This window comes from Pseudonaja textilis, chromosome 3 (genome assembly GCF_049901715.1).
Source record: "Pseudonaja textilis isolate UNSWEBS1 chromosome 3, rPseTex1.2, whole genome shotgun sequence".
Taxonomy (NCBI): Eukaryota; Metazoa; Chordata; class Lepidosauria; order Squamata; family Elapidae; genus Pseudonaja; species Pseudonaja textilis.
Genome location: NC_141992.1, coordinates 20,012,322 through 20,029,598, shown reverse-complemented (window position 1 = coordinate 20,029,598; position 17,277 = coordinate 20,012,322). Strand labels below are relative to the sequence as shown.

Here is a 17,277-nt window from a genome sequence, read left to right as displayed (position 1 = left end):
CAGAGGAGAGGTGGGGGAAATCTGATAAGCATCCTGCCCCAAAGTTAAAACTTGTTATGATGTTCCCACAAACGCTAGCTTCTTCCTTGAACTAAAACTTTCCTAGTTCCTCCAAACTTTCCTTGCAACTCAGAAGACCTTACATGAGTTCCTTTCCTTCCTCTCTACTTTGTCAGCATATTACAGGCATTGTAACAATTATACAAATCTTTCACTAGTACATGAAACACACTTTCACATCCTTGATGCTGAATTGGAGTTTTGAGGGTGGGGGAAGTTATCTCTTCCATAATTGGTTCTACCAATGCTGCTAACAAAATTTGATGCTTTTAATTTCATAATTGCTATTTTGTTATGGTGCCAATCCTGTGGTTTTTCTTGATGATGGTTATAATTTAGCGATTTCTTTCAAATGTTTCACATATCAAATAGAAAAAAAACATGATGTTTGCAAAGTAATTTGAACTTACTCAAAATAATCAACCAACCTACGTTGATAATGTAAGCATTCTTCTTAAATACCAACCAAAAGGGAATTGTTTTAGAGTATCTTTACTACACACTGAAGTATGACTGATAATATCATAGTCTATAGACAATAATTTAAATTAAACCAGTAAGATTCAGGAACTGAAACAGCAAACATTCTTGGAACACTTTAAAAATTAGCAAGACCCTGTATTTTCTGTTTTGCTGAAAACAATGAAGACCACAAAGCATTTATGACATTTGATAAGGATACACAGAACAAATATATTTGCCATAACATTAGACTTAATAGCTTAGCAAAGTTCAACATTCTGCTTTAACTTAAACTAGCAACCTTACTGGAGAGGTGGATGTTTTCTAGAAAAAGTCTAAAATTAAATCAGTGACTTTATCTAAAAACACTTTATTCTAAAGTTCTGTTTTTCTCGCAAAGTCACAATGATACTAGCAAAATGTACTTATTTACATTCACAGAACTTATTCACAGAACTTATTATTGACTAAACAGGTGTAGGAGGCTAGAATGTTAAATGTACAATTTGAAGTGCTATTGTTTTTAAAAAAAATAAAATTACTAGAAGCTACAGATTATAAAATAGTTACGTTGGAGCAGAAAGTAGTGGTAATATTCAAAAAACCCTTTCCCCCTGTAGCTGTTAGTCCTGTTTACAGCATCCATTTCAGAAATAATAACTACAATAATAGAAAATATTCATAAGGGTAATATTGGAAGAAAATAAAGTTTAAACAGAAGAGAATATATGTAGCTCAGGGTTCAACTGTGGAGTTCTTGGTGCTCCATGAGATTGGTTCTTTGCTTGCAGATGTTTCATTATCTGATTAGGTCACATCATTAATGCTTGTGACAATGGGGATAAGACACAATGCAAAAGCTAAGAAAGAAACGAAAAGATCAGAACACATCTTCTCCAGCAGACCACATTTACATAAGTGGGGATTAACACAAGACAAACAATCAAGGAACTATCCAGAAAACCAAACCCCCACTAATAGTGTCAGGGAAAGCTAATGAATATAAACTGTGAGAAAACCCCACACTCACTAGCATTGATGTTACCGAGTCAGGTAATGAAACATCTGCAAGCAAACAATTACCCTCAGAGAGCACCAAGGACTCTGCAAAATAAGATTTAATTATGCATAACCTAATTTCCCCACCATCCCACATTTTAGCATTGTGTTTAGTGTGCTTTTTGATACTGGTGACAGGTTCAATCCACTGAGCAACTTCTCACTCAATTGTATGCATATCAGTGTGCAAACTTCCCCCGTGCTGAAAAATACTGTACATTTGAACAATGTGGAACAAATCGTGGCGTGCTGAAAAACAATGAACTAAACCTATCTGGTTAAAGAAGAACCTCAATGTCTGAGAAGGAATCTGACCAGAATGGATTTGTAAATACATACAATTAGTATTTGTTCATCTGCAATTCTAAACTATACCAAACCAGGACTCCTTCTCCAAAAAAAAGCACCCTTTTATTCTCCGGAGAGAAATTTGTTTCAATCTGGCCCATTCCAGAAAAAAGTATGTTTGTCTCTAGATTGTATCACCTTACATGACAGATAGAGCTGACAATGACCTAAAAGAAAATACTCCCCATCTATAAGGACAACCTGGGTATCAATGAGGACTCCAAGTGCATGGAAATATTCTGTTGTCAAAGAGCATTCAGGCCTGTGTTAAAAAAAAATTCTCCATTTGCAGCCTGAAAAGATGGGCTGCTTCAAAGAACAGATAAAACAATTTGGCCTGAAGGTGTGGGAGCAGAGATGAGAAGGAAGAAGAGAAGCAGCAGGCGCACTTCATACTTGGAGCCAAGATTACATTGAGCAAGATTTATGTTGGGACTGACTTATTAATGGATACTTCTGTTCCTTTCATGGTTGTCTTGTGTAGGTACATTTTTTCCATTCCCTGTAGCTTCAATATGAGGTATAGTAAGTTGCATCCAATGTCGGTCTTGAAGATATTATGGACATCTGGACTCGTCTTTTAGTTCAGCTAGCGCTAAATGTTTTTTAAAAGGTGGTAAGGAAGGAGTGAGTTTGATATGCCTGGACAGCCAGTCAGTGAAAATAACATGAAAGTAAAATGACAGTATTGTTAGAAGCTGGGAATAAAAGCATAATCTGTGGGACAAGAGAAGGGAAAGGGAAAGGAGAAGTTATGAGTCAGATTTACTGAGTCAGAGGAATCTCTGGGACTACTCCAAGGTGGCTGCCTTTTACCCAAGGGGAGTTTTGCTCAAGGGGAGTTCATACAGTCATACAGTCCTTCATTGTTCTTGAAGTCAGCTTAACACAAGGGTTCCAGTTTTTCACAGAGTGTGCTGAAACATCATTACCAAACCACCATCAGGAAGAACAGCAGCTGCAGAGCTCAAGAGAACAGGCAGCCTTCAACACAGGTTAATTGCAGTGTTGTAGCACACAATCAGCCAACTCAAATGACTAAAACAGAACACATTAGACTAAACACAGCTGGAAATATATTTAAGCCTAAAATTAAATCCGGCAGTAAGCAAACAAACAGTACAATTCTATGGTGCAGGCAACTATATCCAAGTTTGCAATTCCTGAAGTTAGTTGTGCAAAGTTAACAAGTTTATACAATTTATTATCCTTCTGCTAGTCATGAAAAAAGGACAAAGATGCCAGAAGCTACCCCTATCCTACGGCTTGCAATAGTTTTCAGCCCATCATCTCTTAATTACTGTAGGGATTGAACTGGGGCACTATGGATAACGTTGTTTATCTCAAAGGGTAAGCCTGCTGGTTAGAAAAAAGCTGCTATTGCTGTTAAAGATTTACTTAACAGATAATCAGAGTTGGAAGGGACCTTTTAGGTCATCTAGTCCAACCCCTTACCCAAGCGGGAGACCCTACACCATTTCTGACAAATTGCAGTCCAAACTCTTCTTGAAAGTCTCAAGTGATGGTGCTTCCCCAACTTCTGAGGGCAAGCTGTTCCATTGGTTGATTGTTCTCACTGTCAGAAAGTTTCTTCTTATTTCCAGGTTAAATCTCTCCTTGTTCAGTTTCCATCCATTATTCCTTGTCTGGCCTACAGGTGCTTTAGAAAGTAGCTTGACCCACTCCTCTCTGTGGCAGCCCCTCAAATATTGGAAGACTGCTATCGTGTCTCCCCTGGTCCTCCTTTTTACTAGACTAGCCAAGCCCAGTTCCTGCAACCGTTCGTTGTATGTTTTAGCCTCCGGTCCCCTAATCATCCTGGTTGCTCTTCTCTATACTTTTTCTAGAGTCTCAACATCTATTTATAATGTGGTGAACAAAACTGGATGCAGTACTCTAGGTGTGGTCTTACTAAGGCTTTATAGAGTGGTATTAGTACTTCCCTTGATCTTGACTGTATCCCTCTGTTAATACAACTTAGGATTGCATTAGCTTTTTTGGCTGCTGCTGCACACTGCTGGCTCATATTTAGCTGGTTGTCCACTAAGACTCCAAGATCCCTCCCACAGTTACTGCTATTGAGCCTGGTTTCACCCAGTCTATATGTGTACTTTTGGTATTTCTCGCCTAAGTGTAGGACTTTACTTTTCTCTACATTGAATTTCATTTTGTTAAATATGGCCCAGTGTTCTAGTCTGTCAAGATCCATCTGGATTTTGAGCCTATCTTCTTGGGTGTTAGTTATTCCTGCCAGCTTAGTATCATCTGCAAATTTGGTAAGTTCCCCTTCTATTCCCTCATCTAAGTCGATAATGAAGATATTGAAGAGTACTGGGCCTAAGACAGAACCTTGTGGCATCCCACTGCTTACTTCCCTCCATGTAGACTTAGACCCATTAAGGACTACTTGCTGAGTACGGTTTGCCAGCCAGTTGCGAATCCATCTAGTGGTGGTGCTATCTATTCCATCTTTTTCTAGCTTACTAAGAAGTAGGTTGTGGTCTACTTGTTCCTTGGTGATTTTGCAAATCTACACAGTATATGTAATATTTTAAATATCTTACAGAGCTGCTTTGGACAGAAGTTTGCCACATTGCAGAACATCAGTTTCTACTTATGAAGGAAGAAAAACAGGCTGGAGCAGGCATATCCATCCTCATTCTGTCTCTTCAAATGTGGTATTCATTCATATATTTGTAAAGTCACAAATTCATTTAGGCTAGCTAGCAGAGAACTTGTACAGTTTATTATTCACTGACATTCCTAAATTCTTTATTGAATTAGATGCTGCTTTATCTCCTTTTATTCCATCAACCTAGCCACAAATAAGAAAACCATTTCATTTTCTCTTCCAGTCTCCTAAATGTGAATGAAATTCTTGAAGGCCTGATTTCAACAGCTGAGCAGCCCACAGCAGATGGCAGCATCTATCTAACTTTGAGTGATTTCAATAAAATTAAATAGGATTTGACCTAGTTGGTACTTGAATGAGATCCTACCCAAAAAACTCAAGATTGTAGGCTGTATTGAATCATAAACTCATCCCAGAATAAGGTAATAGTAAACAACTTCTATATATTATTCATAAGAAAACATCATGGATATATTCATATGGTTGCCAGAAGTTTGTGGAGGTTATTTTTTAATCTAAACATATTTAGTTTCTTCTCACTGAGAAGGGACACGTGGTTTTTTTTTTTACTTATTCTATGCCAGACATTTCATAGATAAAAAGTAGGCTAGAAATTTGGAGAAAACAATGTTCTTATCTGAAGAGGTTCACAATCACAGTTCCAACTTCGCAGGAAGCAATTGAAGTTGAAGAAGGAAGTAAGAAAAATAAGTGTGGTATGAACAGTGACTATTACATATACTTAGATTCATTTTAACTGGAACAAGAAGAGAGAGAAGATAGCAACACTGTTATCCACTATTTTGGAAGAGTTACAACACATGGATTACAGGTGAGACAGAACAATGTGGTGGAATTTGGATCTGACAGGAATGGATAGGATTATTTTGGCTGCTGATAACAAGTGCTTTTTTAAAGCCCTTCTTTATGTCAAGCAAGCGAGCCAACAAAATCCTCCTGCAATTCTTAAACAAATTGCACAATAAAAAGAACATTTCCAAATGAGTCTAACTTCTATAACAGGTGTCAGCATTTTGCAAATGAGAACACTGAAAACTCTTCCCTTCCTCACCATGTAGTCTAAAATGGCATACACACCACCTCACCACATCATTTGCTTCCCTCAAGCAACAGACTCATTTGGATGCCTGCTGCATATAAAGACCAAGGAACTGTAAATGAAATGACATAGAGTGCTCCACTAGTAAAGCAACAGAAGCATTTAGTTTTATTTGGTGACCAAACCACTCAAATAATACTAAGAAAATCTCATGAAATATTCAAGCCACCTGTCTCAAAAATGCTTTTTTCAAAGGCAACTGGACTTTATTAAAAACAAAGTCCAGTTACCTTTGGAAAAAGAATCTTTGGGACAATCATGACCTGAATAACTGAGAATCTCAGTAGTCATTCAGACCACCTGATAATACTTTAGAGCAGGGGTCAGTTTAGACCAGGGGTGTCCAACCTTGGCAACTTTAAGACTTGTGGACTTCAACTCCCAGAATTCCTCAGCAAAGCTGGCTGCGGAATTCTGGGAGTTGAAGTCCACAAGTCTTAAAGTTGCCAAGGTTGGACACCCCTGGTTTAGACTGACCCTAAAATCTACAGGCAATGTAACTGTGTGTCTATTTAGGGATGGTAGTGAAGGCATACACATTAAATTAATGCAGCTTTCCCCCATTTGACCAGCATTTTATTTACTCACATGCAATGTTCTAATGACAACAAATGATCTTACCTGCACAGGCCCATGTCTGCAGGAAACAAATGTTTCCTTAGCACAGCTGAAACAAACCTGATTCTTTAAGTATGGTAGCCTTGTACATAAAAAGGTAATAATCTCATGGCAATTGTACTGACCTTTTCGTTTGTATATCATGTTCCATCTGTCTTGCTAATATGCTGTTATAATCTTGAGTGTACAAGCCCTAATTTTAGTTTGTCAATATTTGTGTTTCCCTTAACATCTCTGAATGTTAGCTCTAAATCTATGGCAAATAGGAGGCTGTCTGAAATCAGGTTTGCTTTGTTTGGGAGAGGGGGGAAAAGAATCAACTTGTAATCTATTACTTCCTACTTTGAATGAACGTTGTGCTGGGTTTTCTACAGAAAGCGAAGCAAATGTGTAGCTGATGCTTCTTGATTTGAAGGCTGTATGGAATCTTAGAGATGAAAGAGGTTTTGCTTAAACCATCAAATCCAACTTTCTGCTCAATTCAGGAATACAATTTTAAAGCACCCCAGATCAAAGATCCAGATTTTACCTGAACACATGAAATGAAAGAGAGTCTAATACCACTTGAATAATTGATGCCAATATTGAACTGCTTTTTTTTATTCTATTACTTCAAACCACTATTTTGGATCTTCTACTCAGAATGAGACAAACAGATCTCGATTTTCTGGCACACGATAGCCTTTCTTATATTCCAAATGTACTATCATAACTCTCCTTGATAATCTTTTCTCCAAATTAAACATCCAGCTCCATTAATTGTTTTTTCTGTTTATAGTCCCCTAAACATTTTCACTCTCGCTTAAGCCTAGTGCAATTTCATTGAATCCTTTATATTTAATGTAATGCTTGAGTCTACTAATGCAGAAAAGAATGCAATTATTGCTTCCTGAAATCTGGAATATATTTTAGCCCATTTATTACAACATATCAAAATGGTTGTAAATGTTATTTCTGTCTTGTAATGCAACAGTTATTCATAACCCCTTTCTATCCATTGCTAATCTCATTAAGCATTCTATTTATCTCTTCATTCACAAAAACCCAGGACTGCTCCTCATCCACCTCATGTATTACTTCTTTCCAATCTGATGAAGATCTATTGATGAGCATTCTTTGAATATTATTTTAAGTCCATTAGGAATCCACTTAACTGCCAAGCTGTTGGTGAACATTTAATTTAATTTCTCAAATATTTTATGCTACTTTATCTCAGTCAAGTTTCAACAAGCACAAATTGGCATGCAAAATTCTTCTATCTCACCTCCCAGTTATCATCCCAGTAATTCATCAAATAGGTTAGCCTGGTAGATAGCAAATATCTCAAGATTAGGCAATGCATACTACATTTTCATAGATCTAGTCTAGGGGTTCTCAGTCTTGGCAACTTTATGACATGTGGACTTCAATTCCCAGGCATCCCTGCTGGGATTTCTGGAAGTTGAAATTCATGCATCTTAAAGTTGCCAAGACTGAGAATTTCTGATCTAGTCCAACATTCCAGCCATCATCCACACTTCCCCTCAAAGTTTTATCTGAGTCTCAAACTTAGGGAATCCTCTAATCTTAGAAACAGCTGGACTAGTTGTTATTCATCCCAGCAATAATAATGCAACTTCCACATACTGAGAGGTACAGATTATATAGAAATACAATATAATCGATACCAAAGAAAACACTAAAATGCAAAGAAAAAGATGAAGGAAAAAAAATGAAGGCAAAAAGGGGAGCCCCATTTCTATTTTTTCAAAATATTAATGGAAGAGTATGCTTATTATATTGTTAAATTTTAGACCACATAGAATCATATTATTCAATCTTGTTACTTTATTAGTACAAGGCCATCTTGAAGGATGAGTTGACATAAATCATAAAGTTAGATTTTAAAATTTGATATACATGTATATTTCTAAGAATAAAACATAACTCTTGTTACAAACTGCCTGCAGAATATATCCCAAGCCATTCATAAATAGGGACACTCAACATTTAAAATTTTTTTAACATGTATTTATATCTCTGAACCTTAATTTTTTATGTTATAGAGTTTTTTTAATTACACGTGAAATGAAATTTACTGTTTTGTTTGCAATTGTTATCATTGGTATTATCTTTATTTTTAGTGTGGGTTTAAAAAATTAATAACAATTTTAAATGATCATTGTAACCGTTTCATATACAGTATGCATTAATTTAATTAGTTGTGATTAACTTTAAAGTTCAATTAGCCTCTACTAAAGTTTATTGGTGGCTTATCCATCAATTTTATGGATTAATTAAAGATTAATCTGATACATTTATATCCTGCCTTTTAGAAAGCTATATATAAAAGAACAGCAATAGAAGCTCCTTGAGAGATTCATAAACCAGCAAAGGGTAATAATGTCCGTGGATAGCTTAAGTCCATGGGATTAATTAATTCAGATATCACAGATCCTCACAACATTACTGAATTTAAGAGGGATAAACATAGGTATTCAGTATTTTTTTCCAGGATTATTTTGCACACAGACAAAAGATATCTGCTATATTTTATGTTGCAATGTTTTATTTCATCTTTGGCTACTTCTAAGCTCCTGCTTGGAATTAACAAGGGAAAAGGACATTTTATAGCAGTTCCTAAATTCTTGGCTTATTAATGGCTACCTAACTGGTTTCATATTGTTAATATCTTGTTATAAGCCACTTATGGTTAAAAAGAGGGGCATATGCCACAAAATCTGAGAATATACTTCTATGCCTATAAAATAGCAGAACGGGTAAGTCATCTAACTTTGGGTTCTTCAACATCCAGAATTCAGGCTGGGAATATCTATAATGCAGGTCTGTCTGCATAGGAATCTTTTTTGTTCCCCCATTGGAACCAGTCAACATAGGAAACAATTCCAAGATAACAATGTGCCATGTAGTTCAAACCATTCTGAAGAACTTCCTCTGTGTGGACCCTCAGTTAAGATTTCTGATGTCCCCTAAGATCATTGTGCAACTTAAGGCAAGTTGTTCAAGGGCAAATGAAGTAAAAAATAATAATAATCTGGGTTTGTATGGGTAGCAGTGAAGCTGATCTAGCATTGATGGGACATGGACTTCTGTTATGGGCTTCCTAATGGTTACTAGTATGCTCAGGTTATCAAAAACTTTTGATGTCTCCAGAATCCATAATTTCAACCATCATACTTCTTACTCTGGATTTTATATAAATACAGAAACAGAATTGATGTTGCTAATTATGGATGGTATCATTTTAATATGGGCCAGTGGAAAATAGGGTAGGCATTCATAATGGGAAGTAAATTGAGGTAGTAAGCCAGAGGGCTGATTGCCTGGATATGAAAATATTTATAGTGCTTCTGCACAACCATACCGGATACATATGGTATGATTATTTATCTTCACCTTCTTTCTTTTAGAAACAGACTATGTTATGAACAACTAGGGACTCTTAAGAGGCTCCCATGCATAGATTCTGCCCATCCTTGTTTTTGTTGACTCATGCTCCAGAGTCAATAAAAACATGACCTGTTAATTGGTTAGTGGTTTCATTCCCTGGTTTCTTCCACAATTCCATAGCTAGAGTCCCATGGTTGCATATAACATTAATATTAATCTAAAGCGCCAATTACTTGTTGACTTCACCTTTTTCAAGCAACATCAGAGACACATGGGTCCTTCACCACCAAGCTAACCATATGGATACAGACAGTGCGAAGAACCCATAAATGCATTCAATAGATATTATGCTAGCACTGATGATGTTATATGTTAATGAAACATCTACAAGCAAACAACCAAACTCAGAGATCACCAAGGACTCCACATATTATTCTCATATCTCTTCCCTTCAGATGTACCAAGATGTTATTAGCACATAAGTATAGTGAAGCCATTCCATGAACGGCATGGTGGCCTAGAGATGAAGATGCTTGCTACACACTCAGGAGGCTGAAAGTTCAATCCTAGGCAGTGACAGATTTTTCTCCATCAGGGCGCAAAGAGAAACTATCTGCTGTGAGCCTCACAGAGACATCAGGAAGGGCATCTGGCAGTAAACACTCAGCTCCATTCAGTAGCCTTGACTCCACCCTGATACAAAGGATTAAGGGTTGTAAAAGTGAAGCCATCCCAGCCATGCCTATAAAAAATGCTGCGCACTCGTATCAAAAGATGTTTCTTTGAGTGATATTTCTACTCTGTAGTACAATGGTGGGTTTTGTTCTGATTTTGCATGGAGACATAATATGAAATTAAGCTCTAGCAGATCTAATGGTGTCAGCACTCTTTACAGGATTAAATGCATTTTTAAGGGAAATGTGTAATTCTATCTTGTTTAACTCAAGCTGTGATTGGACCACAAGCTTTGTGCCAAACTTTAGGAGAAGTCGAGATGTCAGCCTGCATTAGGTAAATCTTATTTGATCTATTACAGTACCCTTCCAGTTGTTTTGCTTAATTAGCCAATTAAAAGGTACCCCAAATCTGTACACATTACTCACAATCTCTTACTCATGAATAGGGGTTTGTGAAATGGCGGTAAAAATGTGCTTTCTGCCACAGCTTAGCTGAGCTGGCATAAGAGATCAACCAAGAGGTTTGGGAAATTCTCTTTGCATTTCTCACAAGCTTACTCTGAGGTTTTAGAGCAGCAACTTGACAGATTGTCAAATAAAGTGTCCAAAATAAGTAACATTTATTTAAGTTATTGTGGATGAAAAAAAAATCTACGGTAGCTTCCAATAGTATATCTGATCCAATCAACACAAGTGGGATTCAGCATGAGTAATCAATCTAGGCTAACTTTGCCATGGACCTGGATTTATGTATGAACTTGCTGGCTTGGTTTCATGATTTTGCTTGAGGCATGAACTCATCTATTGTGGCTTATTATTATATGCAAACCAAGCCATTGTGCCATGCTGATTCCTCTTTCTTTATTTCTGCACTTAATTTGGTACCTAATTCCTAAAAAGACTCTGAGCAACTTACAAAAATAAAATTGTGGGAATTTTACAGGGAAACAATTGTTTACTGCTGGGAATTGTTTACTGCTAGATACCTAAAATTGGGTCAATCTCCCAACCATGTCTGGGTGGCTTTCCAAAAGGCCCCCAGGGCTGGTAATGGAACACACTGCAAGGAGAGGGGTAGCTAGAGAATTGTTCAGCAACTTAGCAGAAAATGTAATGGTGTTGTGGCTTAATGTTATGAGTGAATGCCCCAACAATGTTTCTTCAAACTTGACTCCTAATGACCTCATGGGTATATCTATATAGTTCTTCAGCAACAATAATGATTGGGTTTGCCTTAACCATCTTCCAGGGTATTTTTTTAAACTTCCAAATCTATATTTCAGCCTTTGTATTTCTTAATAGTCTCTCACCCAAGCACTATCCCAATCCAACCAAATTTGATGTCCAAGTTTAGCATTCAAACTAAATAATTCTTAGTTAACTCCAAATGGGTCTGTATCTCATCATAACCATTTTATGGTTCATTGTTCATGAAATCTAAATAGATAACCACAACAAAGTCCATTTGTTATCTGAATAGAATTATAGTAACAGAATATGTACAGAATTTGAATCCTGGCCCTTAGATCAGGGGTGTCAAACTCAAGGCCCGGGAACCAGATCTGGCCCACAGGGTGCTTAGATTTGGCCCATGGGGCCACCCTGGAAACAGTGGAAGACTAACCCATAGTGCTTCTGCCAGAAAAAAATCGAGCTTTCACTGGCAGAGGGTTGTAGAAGGCTGTCACAGCCAAAAATGGAGCTTGTGAGCTCATTTTTGCTGGCAGAACATTCGGGCCACCACAGGTTCCCCTGACACAAGTGATGTTGGAGCTGGCCATGCCTACCCTAGCCATGCCCCCTCTGGTCCTTAAGGTCAAACACAACCCTGATGTGGCCCTCAATTAAATTGAGTTTGACACCTTGCCTTAGATGAACTGTGAGATGGGCAGGAAGTACATCTGATAAATAAATTTGATAAATAAATATTGATCAGGACTGGTCTCAGTTATTATTTACCCAATCCTTTTCATGAGTCAATATTTTTGTTCTGAAGACAGAAAGCCTTTCCATTTTCTACTATATAAGTATTTGCCCCATCACTGACTTTAGGCTAAAATATTATATAAGATCTTTATTACTGAACTACCATTTGCATTGGAGTGTAGAATTACTAGTGAGGCAACAATATGCTACTCCATAGAGTGTAAGCAAATCTTCAGCTACCTTTGAAAAGTCAACTGTAACTAACACAACCTTCTGTAAAAATTATTTTGGTTCTTAATAATCAAAGACCTGACTTAACAGTTTTCCTGAGTGCTTTCAAACTTAATGCATAGCTAATTCTGATGCTATGCACGCATGCTTTTTCAAAATTCCTATTCAGTCACCTCTAAATAACTTGGATACATCTGCTGAGGCTTCCAAAGTTATGTGTTAGCATCTCCCCATTAGACCTAGGTTAGCATAATCACAGACAATTAATTACATATCAGTTCTACCCGACTTCTTGTAATCTTCCACAATTGATGGTCTGGTGATATAAGTTCTGGACTTCACCGAAGGTTGTCCTGATCAAGTAAAACAATTATCTTAAGCTGCCATTGTGATCTTGTACATGATTAATCTTGTGCATGATTAATCACATAGGGCATCTCCATGATCTTAGAAAAGCTGTTATAGCAGTTCAAGAGAATTTGATTTCCAGAAGTCAACAAAACATTTTCCTTCTTCAGAAGGGCTACATTCTGTGGTCACCTTGTTTGTTCAAGTGGATGAAGAGAGCATAGTTATTTAAACAAGCCCAATGATGAACAGGCCAGTATTTTAATTTCACCAAGAAAGCACCCAAGGTATGACTCACCAAGGCCAAACATACATGTCAAAGTCTAACTGGGAAACGGCCAGGGTTATTAATCATCCATGCCGTAGCCCAACCCCAAAACTGACATTTTGCACCCAGAGAATAAGTTTCGAGGCATCCCCCTTGCTAGCTCATCTGAACAGAATATAACAGTGGCTCAGCATTGAAACGGCATATACTGATCTGGTTCCAGGATTATTTCAACAAATATCTTATGTGACTCAAGAAACAACATAGAACAACAAAAATGCATAAATATTTAATGAAACAAAAGCTCCACTCAAAATAAAACCACTGGGAACCACCGTATAAAGAAATGAGTCACACCAGGATGTGATGACTAAGTGGGAGACTAGGGAATTCCACTCCGTGTGCCAGCTTTTTAATGGGATCAATTAGCTTTCAACAGGTGATAGAAGATTCTTTCTCTTCCTCCCTCTGCTTTTCCTCAGTTCCAAGACAAATGCATTAAAAGGCAGTTGCTGCTTTTAAACAAATACCCTGCAAAGCTTGATAATCTCTGACAGGCTGGTTTCTAGGCGCCCCCATAGTGTGTGTAGCAAGCCAGGGAATCCAAGCCAGAAGTAGTTGCCTTTGTTAACAGAGAGCTTACCAGTTGCAAAATTCCAAAACCGTGTGTCATGCAGAGAGATTTTCCAAAACACTGAATTCCACGCTGTCACTGATTCTTTTTTAGTTATGGCAACTGAGTTTCTACGGCCACTCTTATTTTCTCTTGTGTGTTTATTTTCGGGATTATCGCCCACTCTCCACCCCCACCCTAATTTTACAAGATTTGTCTGGGATTCCCCTATTTTCCATCTGACATTTACTGACCATATTATAGAAATGCTTGTACAAGCAGTCAAAGACATGAAGAGCTGCAATAAAAAAGGTAGAAATTCTAATAGAATATTCACAAAGCCACATTCATCGATGTTCACATTATTCTCCTTGCCAAAACTGCCACAGCTTTATAATTCTGTTAGCCTCCATACAAGTCAGCTTTTTGTGAGGTAGTCCAGACAAGAAGCACACTCAGTAGTACTAGATTTAGTTTTATTTTATTTATTGTAAGGTAACATTAACAGAAACTTGCAAGTCTAAAAATATTACATTCTTTGAAAAAGTGACTAAATCGGTGAACCAATGAAATGCTGTGGGCACACTTTACTTAGACTTCAGTAAGGCATTTGGCAAAGGAGACCACGTCCTACTTTTTGGTAAGATAAAAAAAAATATGGATAGACAGCATCACCACCAGATGGATTTGTAAATAGCTGACCAACTATGTTGTTGTTAGTTGCAAAGTCATGTCCGACCCATCGCAACCCCATAGACAATGTTTCTCCAGGCCTTCCTATCCTCTACCATCCCCCAGGGTCCATTTAAGCTCACGGTGATTGCTTCAGTGACTCCATCCAGCCACCTCATTCTCTGTCGTCCCCTTCTTCTTTTGCCCTCAATCATTCCCAGCATTAGGCTCTTCTCCAGTGAGTCCTTCCTTCTCATTAGATGGCCAAAGTACTTGAGGTTCAACTTCAGGATCTGGCCTTCTAAAGAGCAGTCAGGGTTGATCCCCCTGCAAGGTTTGATTGCCTTGCAGTCCAAGAGACTCGCAGGAGTCTTCTCCAGCACCATAGTTCAAAGGCTTCAATTCTTTGGCGCTCAGCCTTCATTATGGTCCAACTGTCACAGCCATACATTGCAAATGGTAAAACCATAGCCTTGAGTATACGCACTTTTGTTGGCAGGTTGTGTGACCAACCATACTCAACATGTAGTCTTCAATGGAACTATATCTACATGGAGGGAAGCATTCAGTGGTAACTCAAAATTATCTTAGGCCCAGTACTCATCAAGGTATGATTTAGATGAAGGGATAGAAATTTGCAGATGAGACCAAGCTGGGGATGGAGGGAATAGCCAATGCATTTGAAGATAAGCTCAAGATTCAGAAGGATGTTGACAAACATGAACACTGGGTCCTATCCAACTAAATGCAATTCAGTGGTTAGAAAAGTAAGGTCTTATTCCTAGGCAAGAAAAAGAAAGGCATAGAATAGGTAATACCTGGTTCAACAGCAGTAACTGCAGCATATAGGTATCCTATTGGACTACCACTTACATAGGAGCCAGCAATCTGCTGCAGCTGTGAAAAAAACCAGTGCTGCATCAACAGAGAGAGACAGTATCAAGATCACATGAAGTACTAAAGTATAGTACTGCTTTATATTCTACTGGTAAGACCACATTCAGAATACTGCATCCAGTTTTGGTCACCACAATAAAAAAAAAAAAAAAGATGATGAGACTCTAGAAAGAATGGAGAGAAGAGCAACAAAGATGATTAGGGGACTGAAGGTGAAAGCATATGATGAACAGTTGCAGGAACTGGGTATGTCTAGTCTAACAAAGAGAAGGACTGGGGTGATATGATAGCACTCTTTCAATATTTGAGGGTCTACAACAGAGAAGAAAGGGTCAACTTATTCTTCAAAGCCTCTGAGGCCTATCGGACCTCTAAAGTTGCCTATCCATACTGCACAATATTGGGAGTATAATGTCAATAAAATAGAACAATTGTAAATATATGAAAATTACAGTAACTATATGTTTCTAGGGATTCAGGGCCCTGGGTGCAATTGTCCTACTTGCAACAATACCAGCCACGGCAGAAAATTCACAGCTGCTAGATAATCATCACAAAGTCAAACTGTACTAGGTCAAAACAATCTTGAAGGCATGTCAGGAAGGATAGGGCTACTGTGACTGAATGGATGAATTTTGACACTTTTTCTGCAAGGCAATTCAGATTGTGCTCTTGTTGAAAACCAAGTAATCCTGACACTGCTTTAGAACCCGATATTCTGCAAAGCAGTACTTTCCTGGGAGACAAAAAACTGAATGCTCCTTCATTCAGCTAGGAATAAGGTAGATACCATCCCAATTTTCTTTCTAACATTATTTTCATTTCTGCCACTGGTAGAAATGTTCTATGAATTAAGTTATAAAGTAAAGAAAAAGGCATATTATATTTCTTTACTATCAAGAGATTTTTTTTGCGTGGTGAAACATCTTAGGAAGATGATCTGGGAGGGGAATTATTTTTGAGGTCTGCAGGAGAGATGGGGACTTCAAAACTAAAAATAATCAAATGGTTTAGCAGAAATTAATCACATTGTTTATAAGTTTTAGGAAGATATCAAATGAGGTAGAAAATGTACAAATCATGGAGGTTTTGTATCAATGCACTATTCTTTAGTCCTCATACAGCTTTCTACAGCCTCAATTCCATTAACTAAAAAAGGGACATGAGAAGATGGAAATTCTTTGGAAAGTAAATTGAAACCTAGGGTGTTTTTTTTTTTGGTGAATTAGTAAACTACAAGGATTGTAAAGAGATTCACTTGCATTAATGAAGTAACAGATGAACATCTGCAAATAAGATTCATCTTGGGGCCAAATCCCTTGCTTATGAAAACTAACTTGGGGGTTTTCTCCTTTGTTGAGTACATGCTATCATTGCGTCTTAAAACACTAGACAACTATCCCACCACAAAATCGATTTTCCCTATTGCCAATCCCTATCCTGCTTCAACAGCCTCCGCTCCCAGTTAGTCACTTGATTTCTTGTAGAGGAATATGGAAATACCCTCAAAAAAGGAATGCAAGAATCCTTAAGTAAATATCAACTTAACCCTGGGAAGGAATAGAGGGTGAGAAAAAAACTGAAGACAACTTAATCTTGATTCTGTTTGGTATAAGAAAACACAGAAACACCAGATAAACAATCAAGCAGTAAACAATGTCATAATCAAAGAACTACCAAGGATAAAACAACCCCATCAACGCTGACAGGGTAAGCTAATTCATATAAACAGAAAGTAAACCCCACACTCACTAGCATTACCTAGTTGGGTAATGAAATGTTTGCAAGAAAACTCAACAAGCACCGAAGATTCCAATGGCACATATTTTTAAATGTTAGCTAAAAGCTGAAGAGACGAAAGGAACGTAAAAACTGAAACCTACTTTAAGCATCATTCCAGACTGCACTGTCTTCAAGAGTTGTAGAAACTTAAAAATTCACCCATTTATTTGATGC

The 17,277-nt window shown here is 37.5% G+C and overlaps 1 protein-coding gene across 5 annotated transcripts in view; it reads right to left on the bottom strand.

The window, feature by feature from the left end:
- NFATC2 (nuclear factor of activated T cells 2) overlaps positions 1 to 17,277 on the bottom strand; it is a 191,062-nt gene that overhangs the window by 73,360 nt on the left and 100,425 nt on the right. The gene's annotated exons all lie outside the window — the stretch shown is intronic.